We start from the raw sequence: 12,454 nt of genomic DNA, 5'->3' as shown, positions 1-12,454 counted from the left end.
ACACACCTGAGCCTACCTCAGTATGCTCTCATGGTAAGAACTGCTGCCATATACAGAGCACACACCTGAGCCTACCTCAGTATACTCTCATGATAAGAACTGCTGCCATAAACAGAGCACACACCTGAGCCTACCTCAATATGCTCTCATGATAAGAACTGCTGCCATATACAGAGCACACACCTGAGCCTACCTCAGTATGCTCTCATGATAAGAACTGCTGCCATATACAGAGCACACACCTGAGCCTACCTCAGTATGCTCTCATGATAAGAACTGCTGCCATATACAGAGCACACACCTGAGCCTACCTCAGTATGCTCTCATGGTAAGAACTGCTGCCATATACAGAGCACACACCTGAGCCTACCTCAGTATGCTCTCATGATAAGAACTGCTGCCATATACAGAGCACACACCTGAGCCTACCTCAGTATGCTCTCATGATAAGAACTGCTGCCATATACAGAGCACACACCTGAGCCTACCTCAGTATACTCTCATGATAAGAACTGCTGCCATATACAGAGCACACACCTGAGCCTACCTCAGTATGCTCTCATGATAAGAACTGCTGCCATATACAGGGCACACACCTGAGCCTACCTCAGTATGCTCTCATGATAAGAACTGCTGCCATATACAGGGCACACACCTGAACCTACCTCAGTATGCTCTCATGAAAATAACTGCTGCCATATACAGAGCACACACCTGAGCCTACCTCAGTATGCTCTCATGATAAGAACTGCTGCCATATACAGAGCACACACCTGAGCCTCCCTCAGTATGCTCTCATGATAAGAACTGCTGCCATATACAGAGCACACACCTTAGCCTACCTCAGTATGCTCTCATAAGAACTGCTGCCATATACACAGCACACACCTGAGCCTACGTCAGTATGCTCTCATGATAAGAACTGCTGCCATATACAGAGCACACACCTGAGCCTACCTCAGTATGCTCTCATGATAAGAACTGCTGCCATATACAGAGCACACACCTGAGCCTACGTCAGTATGCTCTCATGATAAGAACTGCTGCCATATACAGAGCACACACCTTAGCCTACCTCAGTATGCTCTCATGATAAGAACTGCTGCCATATACAGAGCACACACCTGAGCCTACCTCAGTATGCTGTCATGAAAATAGCTGCTGCCGTATACAGAGCACACACCTGAGCCTACCTCAGTATGCTCTCATGATAAGAACTGCTGCCATATACAGAGCACACACCTGAGCCTACCTCAGTATGCTCTCATGATAAGAACTGCTGCCATATACAGAGCACACACCTGAACCTGCCTCAGTATGCTCTCATGATAAGAACTGCAGCCATATACAGAGCACACACCTGAGCCTACCTCAGTATGCTCTCATGATAACTGCTGCCATATACAGAGCACACACCTGATCCTACCTCAGTATGCTCTCATGATAAGAACTGCTGCCATATACAGTGCACACACCTGAGCCTACCTCAGTATGCTCTCATGAAAATAACTGCTGCCATATACAGAGAACACACCTGAGCCTACCTCAGTATGCTCTCATGATAAGAACTGCTGCCATATACAGAGCACACACCTGAGCCTCCCTCAGTATGCTCTCATGATAAGAACTGCTGCCATATACAGAGCACACACCTTAGCCTACCTCAGTATGCTCTCATGATAAGAACTGCTGCCATATACAGAGAACACACCTGAGCCTACCTCAGTATGCTCTCATGATAAGAACTGCTGCCATATACAGAGCACACACCTGAGCCTACCTCAGTATGCTCTCATGATAAGAACTGCTGCCATATACAGAGCACACACCTGAGCCTACCTCAGTATGCTCTCATGATAAGAACTGCTGCCATATACAGAGAACACACCTGAGCCTACCTCAGTATGCTCTCATGATAAGAACTGCAGCCATATACAGAGCACACACCTGAGCCTACCTCAGTATGCTCTCATGATAAGAACTGCAGCCATATACAGAGCACACACCTGAGCCTACCTCAGTATGCTCTCATGATAAGAACTGCAGCCATATACAGAGCACACACCTGAGCCTACCTCAGTATGTTCTCATGATAAGAACTGCTGCCATATACACAGCACACACCTGAGCCTACCTCAGTATGCTCTCATGATAAGAACTGCAGCCATATACAGAGCACACACCTGAGCCTACCTCAGTATGCTCTCATGATAACTGCTGCCATATACAGAGCACACACCTGAGCCTACCTCAGTATGCGCTCATGATAAGAACTGCTGCCATATACAGAGCACACACCTGAGCCTCCCTCAGTATGCTCTCATGATAAGAACTGCTGCCATATACAGAGCACACACCTGAGCCTACCTCAGTATGCTCTCATGATAAGAACTGCTGCCATATACAGAGCACACACCTGAGCCTACCTCAGTATGCTCTCAGGATAAGAACTGCTGCCATATACAGAGCACACACCTGAGCCTACCTCAGTATGCTCTCATGAAAAGCACTGCGCCCATATATACAACACAATCCTGTGCATACCTCAGTATGCTCTCACTACCAGCACTGCTGTTATCTATAGAGCACGCTCTTGACCCTTCCTCCATAGAAAAAAAACTGGGTTTCAACAAGGGAGACCAAGAGAAAGTGGTAAATGTGATAATAGAAATAAAATAAGTCGTCCCTATAACAGGTTTAGCTGCTGCAGTTTCATACAACAGAGGTTTTTCAGTTTGATTTTCTTCATTTACAGGTGGCGCTGGTGAAGCTCTGCATCGTTACACTAGGTGCTGCCATCTTGTAGCGTTGGTGATCTTGTACTCTGTGACAAAAGCGCTGCTCATGCACAGATCAGTATTGATGTTGTCTGTTTGACAGCTGTATTGTTCACTTTTATTTAATGTGCATCTTAAGCTGCGTTCGGCAAGCGCTCCAAACGAACTCGAGCTCGCTTGGAGCGTTTTGTGAAGACTTCAAAGCGAGTCGCTGGGCGTTCGCTCAGTGCTCTGATGACGCAAGTGCTGGTAAAGCGGGGACTTTTCAGAGCAAGCTCAGACGCTTGTAAACATGGCAGCCTCTACGAGCAACACGTGTGTATATATATTTATTTACACACGTGTTGCTCATGGAGGCTGCCATGTTTACAATAATGTAAAAAAATCATGTCGATTTGTGAAAGTATTATTAAGTTTACAACACTTATATAATATATATATATATATATATATATATATATATATATATATATCTCCATTCAAGATTACCAGCACTCACTATTTATTCCAAAATGCCGGGGTGTTCCCAAATTTACAATATTAATTGGTGGTTCAAATGAACAGAGGCACTCGCCGTGTTACAAAAGTACTTTATTCTCTCATGTGAGTAAACGTTTTCGGGCTATGATGCCCGTCATCAGACTCCTGAAATGAAGAAATGACGGGCATCATAGCCCGAAAACGTTTACTCACATGAGAGAATAAAGCACTTTTTGTAACACGGCGAGTGCCTCTGTTCATTTGAACCACCAATATATACTATTGTTAGCCTGTTCTATGGCAATTTACCACCTGGGTGCAGCTTCTGTTAGCCCAGTAATGCATATATATAAGTGTTGTAAATGTAATATTACTTTCACAAGTAAGGGAGCTTATAATAAACGTTCTACTGCATGATAATGGAGTACGAAAAAAAGGGGGACGGGGCGTGAGGGCGCTAGTGAAAGCTTAAGAAATCCAATGTGTGAATATTTAACACAATGTGTGTATGTATAATTAAATTTTCCTTGGTTGATTATTCTGAATTATAAAACCAAAATTTCTATCAGTGTTAATTTATATGAATATTGTGTTGCAATTTGTGTTATATAACATTTAAGATACAGTATGACCATATATCATGATTTATTAAAATGTGAATAAAGTGCACTTTGTGATAGATCGTGTACACCCAAAGTTCCTTGATTATTAGTATTCAATACTATATAGAATCAATGCTTTTACTGAAAATTTCAATGCGTTTTAGGTTTTGTATTAAATATGTGTTAACTTACAAATTCTAAATATAACGATGTTTCAAAGTAGCTAAATGCAAATACTATATAGGTATATCTATTTCATACAAATATATTCCAAAAAACCACTAAAGAGGAGAATAAATCTTAATAAAAGTTATTTATTATAGCAATATAAAATCAGATTTGATAATATAGAATAAAGGGACGTCTCCCCAATAAAAATGTGTAGAAAATAAAAACTAAGACTTAATAACAAAGGAATCTGTATCCCTAATAATTTCCCGCAACTCTGTATAACAAGGGAGTCTTTGCAATCAAATTTCTAAGAATTTCCAATTGCCGTATTTTCTTGACAGAAATATTTCCTGTTATGGCAATTAAGGTTTTTACAAAGTCAGAAAAGTTGTATAATATGCAGTCCCAAACTTGGCGGTTCAAAGTGAGAATCGATGAGTGTTATGATACTTAGCGTATGAGTTACCTTCTCCCTTATAGCCGGTTCAGTCACTGCTTCTTTCCTCGATGCGACTGCAAACTCAGACTCCCTTGTTATACAGAGTTGCGGGAAATTATTAGGGATACAGATTCCATTGTTATTAAGTCTTAGTTTTTATTTTCTACACATTTTTATTGGGGAGACGTCCCTTTATTCTATATTATAAAATCTGATTTTATATTGCTATAATAAATAACTTTTATTAAGATTTATTCTCCTCTTTAGTGTTTTTTTTGGAATATATTTGTATGAAATAGATATACCTATATAGTATTTGCATTTAGATACTTTGAAACATCGTTATATTTAGAATTTGTAAGTTAACACATATTTAATACAAAACCTAAAACGCATTGAAATTTTCAGTAAAAGCATTGATTCTATATAGTATTGAATACTAATAATCAAGGAACTTTGGGTGTACACGATCTATCACAAAGTGCACTTTATTCACATTTTAATAAATCATGATATATGGTCATACTGTATCTTAAATGTTATATAACACAAATTGCAACACAATATTCATATAAATTAACACTGATAGAAATTTTGGTTTTATAATTCCGAATAATCAACCAAGGAAAATTTAATTATACATACACACATTGTGTTAAATATTCACACATTGGATTTCTTAAGCTTTCACTAGCGCCCTCACGCCCCGCCCCCCTTTTTTTCGTATAACACAAAATTAGTCTGAAGGACTTTTTTACTGTGAGGTGTTTGGAATCACTGTTTCCAGCGCTCTATTTACTCCACTCACAACTAGAATGATAATGGAGTACACATATATAATTCATACGTGAGACGTTTCTATTTGCATACAATATTTCTAATACTTAAAAGGTATTAGAAATATTGCATGCAAATAGAAGCATTTCACAGAGGAGCACTCCATTATTGTGCAGCAGATCCCTTTGCGCATGCAAACGGTTTTTCTAAGATCCCTTACTTGTGACGTCTCCTAGCGCCACAGCATCGTTGGTACAGCTGTGAAAAAGCTGTAACATCACTAATCTGTGAGTGTTTAGTACTTCTGTTACAGGGTGTGAGAAAATCTGACATCCAAGATGGCTGCGCCCAGTATGAAGAGAACAGGTCTGAAGAGAGCTGCAGGCACAGGAGAAAAAATAACAAGTAGCGATCATATTACTGTAGCTGTGTCCAAAAGTTTTATGTCTCTTTAATGCTAAATAGTAAGGATAATTTTAATGCTGCTCATATGAGATAAATCACTAAAAAGCTACAACATCACATACACATTATAGTAACTACAGAGTTATGTGCCCATACACCTTATTAAACCCCTGATTAATGCTCCCTGTATGTGACCAACAGTACCACATACACATTATAGTAACTACACAGCTCTGCGTCTATAAACCTTATAAAACCCTGATTTAGTGCTCCCTGTATGTGATCAACAACACCACGTACACATTATAGTAACTACACAGTTCTGAACCTATAAACCTTATTAAACCCCTGATTAATGAGCCCTGTATGTGACCAACACCACATACACATTATAGTAACTACACATCTCTGTGCCTATAAAGCTTATTAAACTACTGATTAACGCTCCCTGTATGTGACCAACAACACCACATAAACATTGTAGTAACTACACAGCTCTGTGCCTATAAACCTTATTAAACCCCTGATTTAGTGCTCCCTGTATATGATCAACAACACTACGTACACATAATAGTAACTACACAGTTCTGAACCTATAAACCTTATTAAACCCCTGATTAGTGCCCCCTGTATGTGACCAACACCACATACACATTATAGTAACTACACAGCTCTCTGCCTATAAACTTACTACTTTTAAGTACTCAAAGAGAATACTCTGCTGACTCCCTGCCGTTGATTCCTTTACCTCTGAGGAAATTGTGTGTTCCACTGCAGCCTGTAAATTCAGCCTCACATCCAGTTGTTTCACATTACTTTTGTTTCAATCTATGAGAAATATTTATCTTAGCTGTATTAGATCTGCTGACAGGTATAAATTGCCAGCTTAAAACTACCAATTGTTATAGCTGTTATACTGTTAGCTACAAACTAACTAAAGTTATCATCATATGTGAGCAACTAACTGAAAGCTATTAAGTTAAGTGTTGCAGTGTGTGACCCACAACACCACATACACATTATAGTAACTACACAGCTCTGTGCCTATAAACCTTATTAAACCCCTGATTTACTGCTCCCTGTATGTGACTAATAACACCACATAAACATTATAGTAACGGCACAGCTCTGTGTCTATAAACCTTATTAAACCCTTGATTTACTGATCCCTGTATGTGACCAACAACACCACATACAGATTATAGTAACTACACAGCTCTGTACCTATAAACCTTATTAAACCCCTGATTAATACCCCCTGTATGTGACCAACAACACCACATACAGATTATAGTAACTACACAGCTCTGTACCTATAAACCTTATTAAACCCCTGATTAATGCTCCCTGTATGTGACCAACAACACCACATACACATTATAGTAACTACACAGCTCTGTGTCTATAAACCTTATTAAACCCCTGATTAATGCCCCCTGTATGTGACCAACAACACCACATACAGATTATAGTAACTACACAGCTCTGTACCTATAAACCTTATTAAACCCCTGATTAATGCCCCCTGTATGTGACCAACAACACCACATACACATTATAGTAACTACACAGCTCTGTACCTATAAACCTTATTAAACCCCTGATTAATGCTCCCTGTATGTGACCAACAGTACCACATACACATTATAGTAACTACACAGCTCTGTGTCTATAAACCTTATAAAACCCTGATTTAGTGCTCCCTGTATGTGATCAACAACACCACGTACACATTATAGTAACTACACAGTTCTGAACCTATAAACCTTATTAAACCCCTGATTAATGAGCCCTGTATGTGACCAACACCACATACACATTATAGTAACTACACATCTCTGTGCCTATAAAGCTTATTAAACTACTGATTAACGCTCCCTGTATGTGACCAACAACACCACATAAACATTGTAGTAACTACACAGCTCTGTGCCTATAAACCTTATTAAACCCCTGATTTAGTGCTCCCTGTATGTGAAACAACACTACGTACACATTATAGTAACTACACAGTTCTGAACCTATAAACCTTATTAAACCCCTGATTAGTGCCCCCTGTATGTGACCAACACCACATACACATTATAGTAACTACACAGCTCTGTGCCTATAAACCTTATTAAACCCCTGATTTAACGTTCCTTGTATGTGACCAACAACACCACATACACATTATAGTAACTACACAGCTCTCTGCCTATAAACTTACTACTTTTAAGTACTCAAAGAGAATACTCTGCTGACTCCCTGCCGTTGATTCCTTTACCTCTGAGGAAATTGTGTGTTCCACTGCAGCCTGTAAATTCAGCCTCACATCCAGTTGTTTCACATTACTTTTGTTTCAATCTATGAGAAATATTTATCTTAGCTGTATTAGATCTGCTGACAGGTATAAATTGCCAGCTTAAAACTACCAATTGTTATAGCTGTTATACTGTTAGCTACAAACTAACTAAAGTTATCATCATATGTGAGCAACTAACTGAAAGCTATTAAGTTAAGTGTTGCAGTGTGTGACCCACAACACCACATACACATTATAGTAACTACACAGCTCTGTGCCTATAAACCTTATTAAACCCCTGATTTACTGCACCCTGTATGTGACTAATAACACCACATAAACATTATAGTAACGGCACAGCTCTGTGTCTATAAACCTTATTAAACCCTTGATTTACTGATCCCTGTATGTGACCAACAACACCACATACAGATTATAGTAACTACACAGCTCTGTACCTATAAACCTTATTAAACCCCTGATTAATACCCCCTGTATGTGACCAACAACACCACATACAGATTATAGTAACTACACAGCTCTGTACCTATAAACCTTATTAAACCCCTGATTAATGCTCCCTGTATGTGACCAACAACACCACATACACATTATAGTAACTACACAGCTCTGTGTCTATAAACCTTATTAAACCCCTGATTAATGCCCCCTGTATGTGACCAACAACACCACATACAGATTATAGTAACTACACAGCTCTGTACCTATAAACCTTATTAAACCCCTGATTAATGCCCCCTGTATGTGACCAACACCACCACATACACATTATAGTAACTACACAGCTCTGTGTCTATAAACCTTATTAAACCCCTGATTAATGCCCCCTGTATGTGACCAACAACACCACATACAGATTATAGTAACTACACAGCTCTGTACCTATAAACCTTATTAAACCCCTGATTAATGCTCCCTGTATGTGACCAACACCACCACATACAGATTATAGTAACTACACAGCTCTGTGTCTATAAACCTTATTAAACCCCTGATTAATGCTCCCTGTATGTGACCAACACCACCACATACAGATTATAGTAACTACACAGCTCTGTACCTATAAACCTTATTAAACCCCTGATTAATGCCCCCTGTATGTGACCAACAACACCACATATAGATTATAGTAACTACACAGCTCTGTACCTATAAACCTCATTAAAGCAGCAAATATTAAGTTAATTAAATGGATACAGAAGTTAATAGTATGTTAGTGTTAAACAGTCCAAGCACATTAGTGCATGACATAATAAAATATAGTTACTTAAAGAAAAAAGTAACAAAACACCTTTTAAACTATTGTTTTTTTAAAGATGAAACTGGCACCATGAGCAAGTGCTGATTGGTTGGTGCATTGATACCAAGTGTGAGGACTTGATGAAAATCTCATCATTAACAATAAGACTATAGCAGCTTTTTAAACTCTGCTTAGCAGAAACTTCTGTACATCCCCAGTATACTACTAACCCCTATATCCCTTTAAGGTGATCAGATCACTGAGGTTTCTGGTTGGTTACTGTAAATATTCAGTAAAAAACTACTTGTCCAAGGGACTAAATCGGGAGCCCAATCTACTTGTCCCTCGTGACAATCTACTTGTCCTGATTCGCAAAATAATTTTTTTTATTGATGACAAATTAGGAGACAGACCTAACAATAAGCCAAAATATTTATTTCATGATTCAGATAGAATATACAATTTTAAACAACTTTTCAATGTACTTCTATTATTACATTTTCTTTGTTTTCTTGTTATCTTTTGTTGAAAAGCAGAAAGGTTAGTTTAGGAGTGTGCACGTGTCTGTAGCACTATATGGCAGCAGTTTTGGAACAATGTTTTATATTAGCAAGAGCACTAGATGGGAGCACTATTTCCTGTCATGTAGTGCTCCAGACAGGTGCAGACTAACTATATAGATATCTCTTCAACAAAGAATAACATGAGAACAAAGCAAATTTGATAATAGAAGTGAATTGGAAACTTTATTTAAATTGTATTCTCTATCTGACTCATTAAAGACAAATTCTGGTTTCTTATCACTTTAATCAATTTACTATTATTTTTCTGCAGTTCTAGTCTAGTCACTGAAGAAATCGCTAGTCACTGAAGAAATCACTAGTCACTAAAGAAATCACTAGTCACTAAAGAAATCACTAGTCACTGAAGAAATCACTAGTCACTAAAGAAATCACTAGTCACTAAAGAAATCACTAGTCACTGAAGAAATCACTAGTCACTGAAGAAATCACTAGTCACTAAAGAAATCGCTAGTCACTGAAGAAATCACTAGTCACTAAAGAAATCACTAGTCACTAAAGAAATCACTAGTCACTGAAGAAATCACTAGTCACTAAAGAAATCACTAGTCACTGAAGAAATCACTAGTCACTAAAGAAGTCACTAGTCACTAAAGAAATCGCTAGTCACTAAAGAAATCACTAGTCACTAAAGAAATCACTAGTCACTAAAGAAATCGCTAGTCACTAAAGAAATCGCTAGTCACTGAAGAAATCACTAGTCACTGAAGAAATCACTAGTCACTGGTGTGATAGGGACACAGTGAGGGCAGGGAGGACTGTCATTTTAATGCAGATAAATGTGCGTGTGTTTGACAGGTGTTTGTAATTGGAATTACAGTGTGAACAAATTTCTTCAGTGACTAGACTAGAAGTTACTGCTGAAAATTTTAAGTAAATTGATATTTGCTAATCTGTGATCTGGAGGGGGTATTTATTTTATATTGGAATAGAAAGTAAATACCCCTTTAGACTATAATAAAGTTGAAATGAAACATAAGGGCCACTCATGGACCCATGACATAAAATTTTAACTAAAAGCAAAATGTCCTATTATTCACACGTGCAACATACTATTTCTGAGTATGAATCAACAAAATGATATAGGAACAGATTGTGCCACTATGTATGCTGAATAGCTTATTATGGTTTCAGTTCCACACATTGCACACAAAAAAATGCAGATCCCAAAACTAAACAAAACAAACCCAATTATAGTCACATATTTAAACAGAATAGCCTTATATAAGTCTATGATATATAAATGATCCACAGTGACAGGCAATGCTTAGTTTGTCAGACTGAAGAGACCTCAGGTATGGACTATTTGACTCAAATAGCAGATACCTGAGGTCTAAGTGAATGTTGTTTTATTTCAACCATCACTGTCTGGCTTTGTTCTTAGAATTTACTGAGGATCTCACAGATTTTTCTTTTAGAATAGGTACTGCAGAGATTAAAATTGCTTTCCTGCTTCGTATTTGAGTGCTCATCTACCCCACTCCAGTGCCATCAATCTCCCCACTTCATATCTTTAGTCTGTGACCATTATGGGTCTGAAAAGGGTTGCGATCACTATCATGTGTCTCTAGAAGGGAACTTCTCAGCAGATTAGTTAATATTGCTTATTACGCAGTCTAGATCACACGCCAAGTCAATGGGTAACACAAGTGGGTGTTGTAACTTATTTGGTCTCCCCGTGGAGAATCATTTCCCCTGCCACTTGGCTATTTCTGTAGCAGCATCGCTGCTTACATCACAGCCCATCACCTCCTTACCGCCCATCCTTCCTTACAGAACCGCCCACCCAGTAATCCTACTGAGGGCATTGCAATAGATTCAGTATCCCCCATTAGAATCTGTATACCTGTCTCTCACCGCACTTCAGCTCCAAACCCCTCCCCTTTCTCACAGTCTAAAGCTCCCTTTCATTAAAGGTGGAATAGCTGGATCAGACGTTAGCTCAGTAACATATACAGAGTATTGAAGTATGTAATGGTACATTTTTATTGTCTAGCATTATCAGTGCATAGTTCAATACTCTGTTTCATTTTTATGTTATATTGCAACTAAAGCAACTTTCTCTTACGGCTAAATCAAGAGAAAACAGTTGTCTCAGGGTGGATTGTTTTATTTTAAGCACATACTGTTATACTCAAACATTAATATGCTCTATTTCAGAATCACTTCTCTAAGTATAGACAGTCACACGTTAATAATTACAGATTAATAGTTTTAAAAAGGGTCCATAATATATATATATATGTGTGTGTGTGTGTGTGTGTGTGTGTGTGTGTGTGTGTGTGTGTGTGTGTGTGTGTGTGTGTATATATATATATATATATATATATATATATATATATATATATATATATATATATATACACTCACACACACATTATGGACCCCTTTAATACTATTAATCTGTAATTATTAAAGTGTGTCTATACTTAGAAGTGATTCTGAAAAAGAGCATATTAATGTTTGAATATAACAGTGTGTGCTTAAAATAAAACAATCCACTCTGAGACAACTGTTTTCTCTTGATTTACTGAAATGAAGCTTTAGACTGTGAGAAAGGGGAGGGGTTTGGAGCTGAAGCACGGCAAAAGACAGGGATACAGAATCTACTGAATCTATTGCAACTGTCACTGGCACCAGGCTGCAAGGGTTAAACTCCTACCCCCCACTACCTCAC

At 38.3% G+C, this 12,454-nt stretch overlaps 1 protein-coding gene across 1 annotated transcript in view; it reads right to left on the bottom strand.

The window, feature by feature from the left end:
* The window catches only part of LOC128657904 (uncharacterized), a 42,396-nt gene that overhangs the window by 25,006 nt on the left and 4,936 nt on the right, over positions 1-12,454 (bottom strand). The window lies entirely within an intron of this gene.

Source organism: Bombina bombina, chromosome 4 (genome assembly GCF_027579735.1).
Source record: "Bombina bombina isolate aBomBom1 chromosome 4, aBomBom1.pri, whole genome shotgun sequence".
In the NCBI taxonomy this organism is placed as follows: domain Eukaryota; kingdom Metazoa; phylum Chordata; class Amphibia; order Anura; family Bombinatoridae; genus Bombina; species Bombina bombina.
This window is presented reverse-complemented; position numbering and strand designations above follow the sequence as displayed.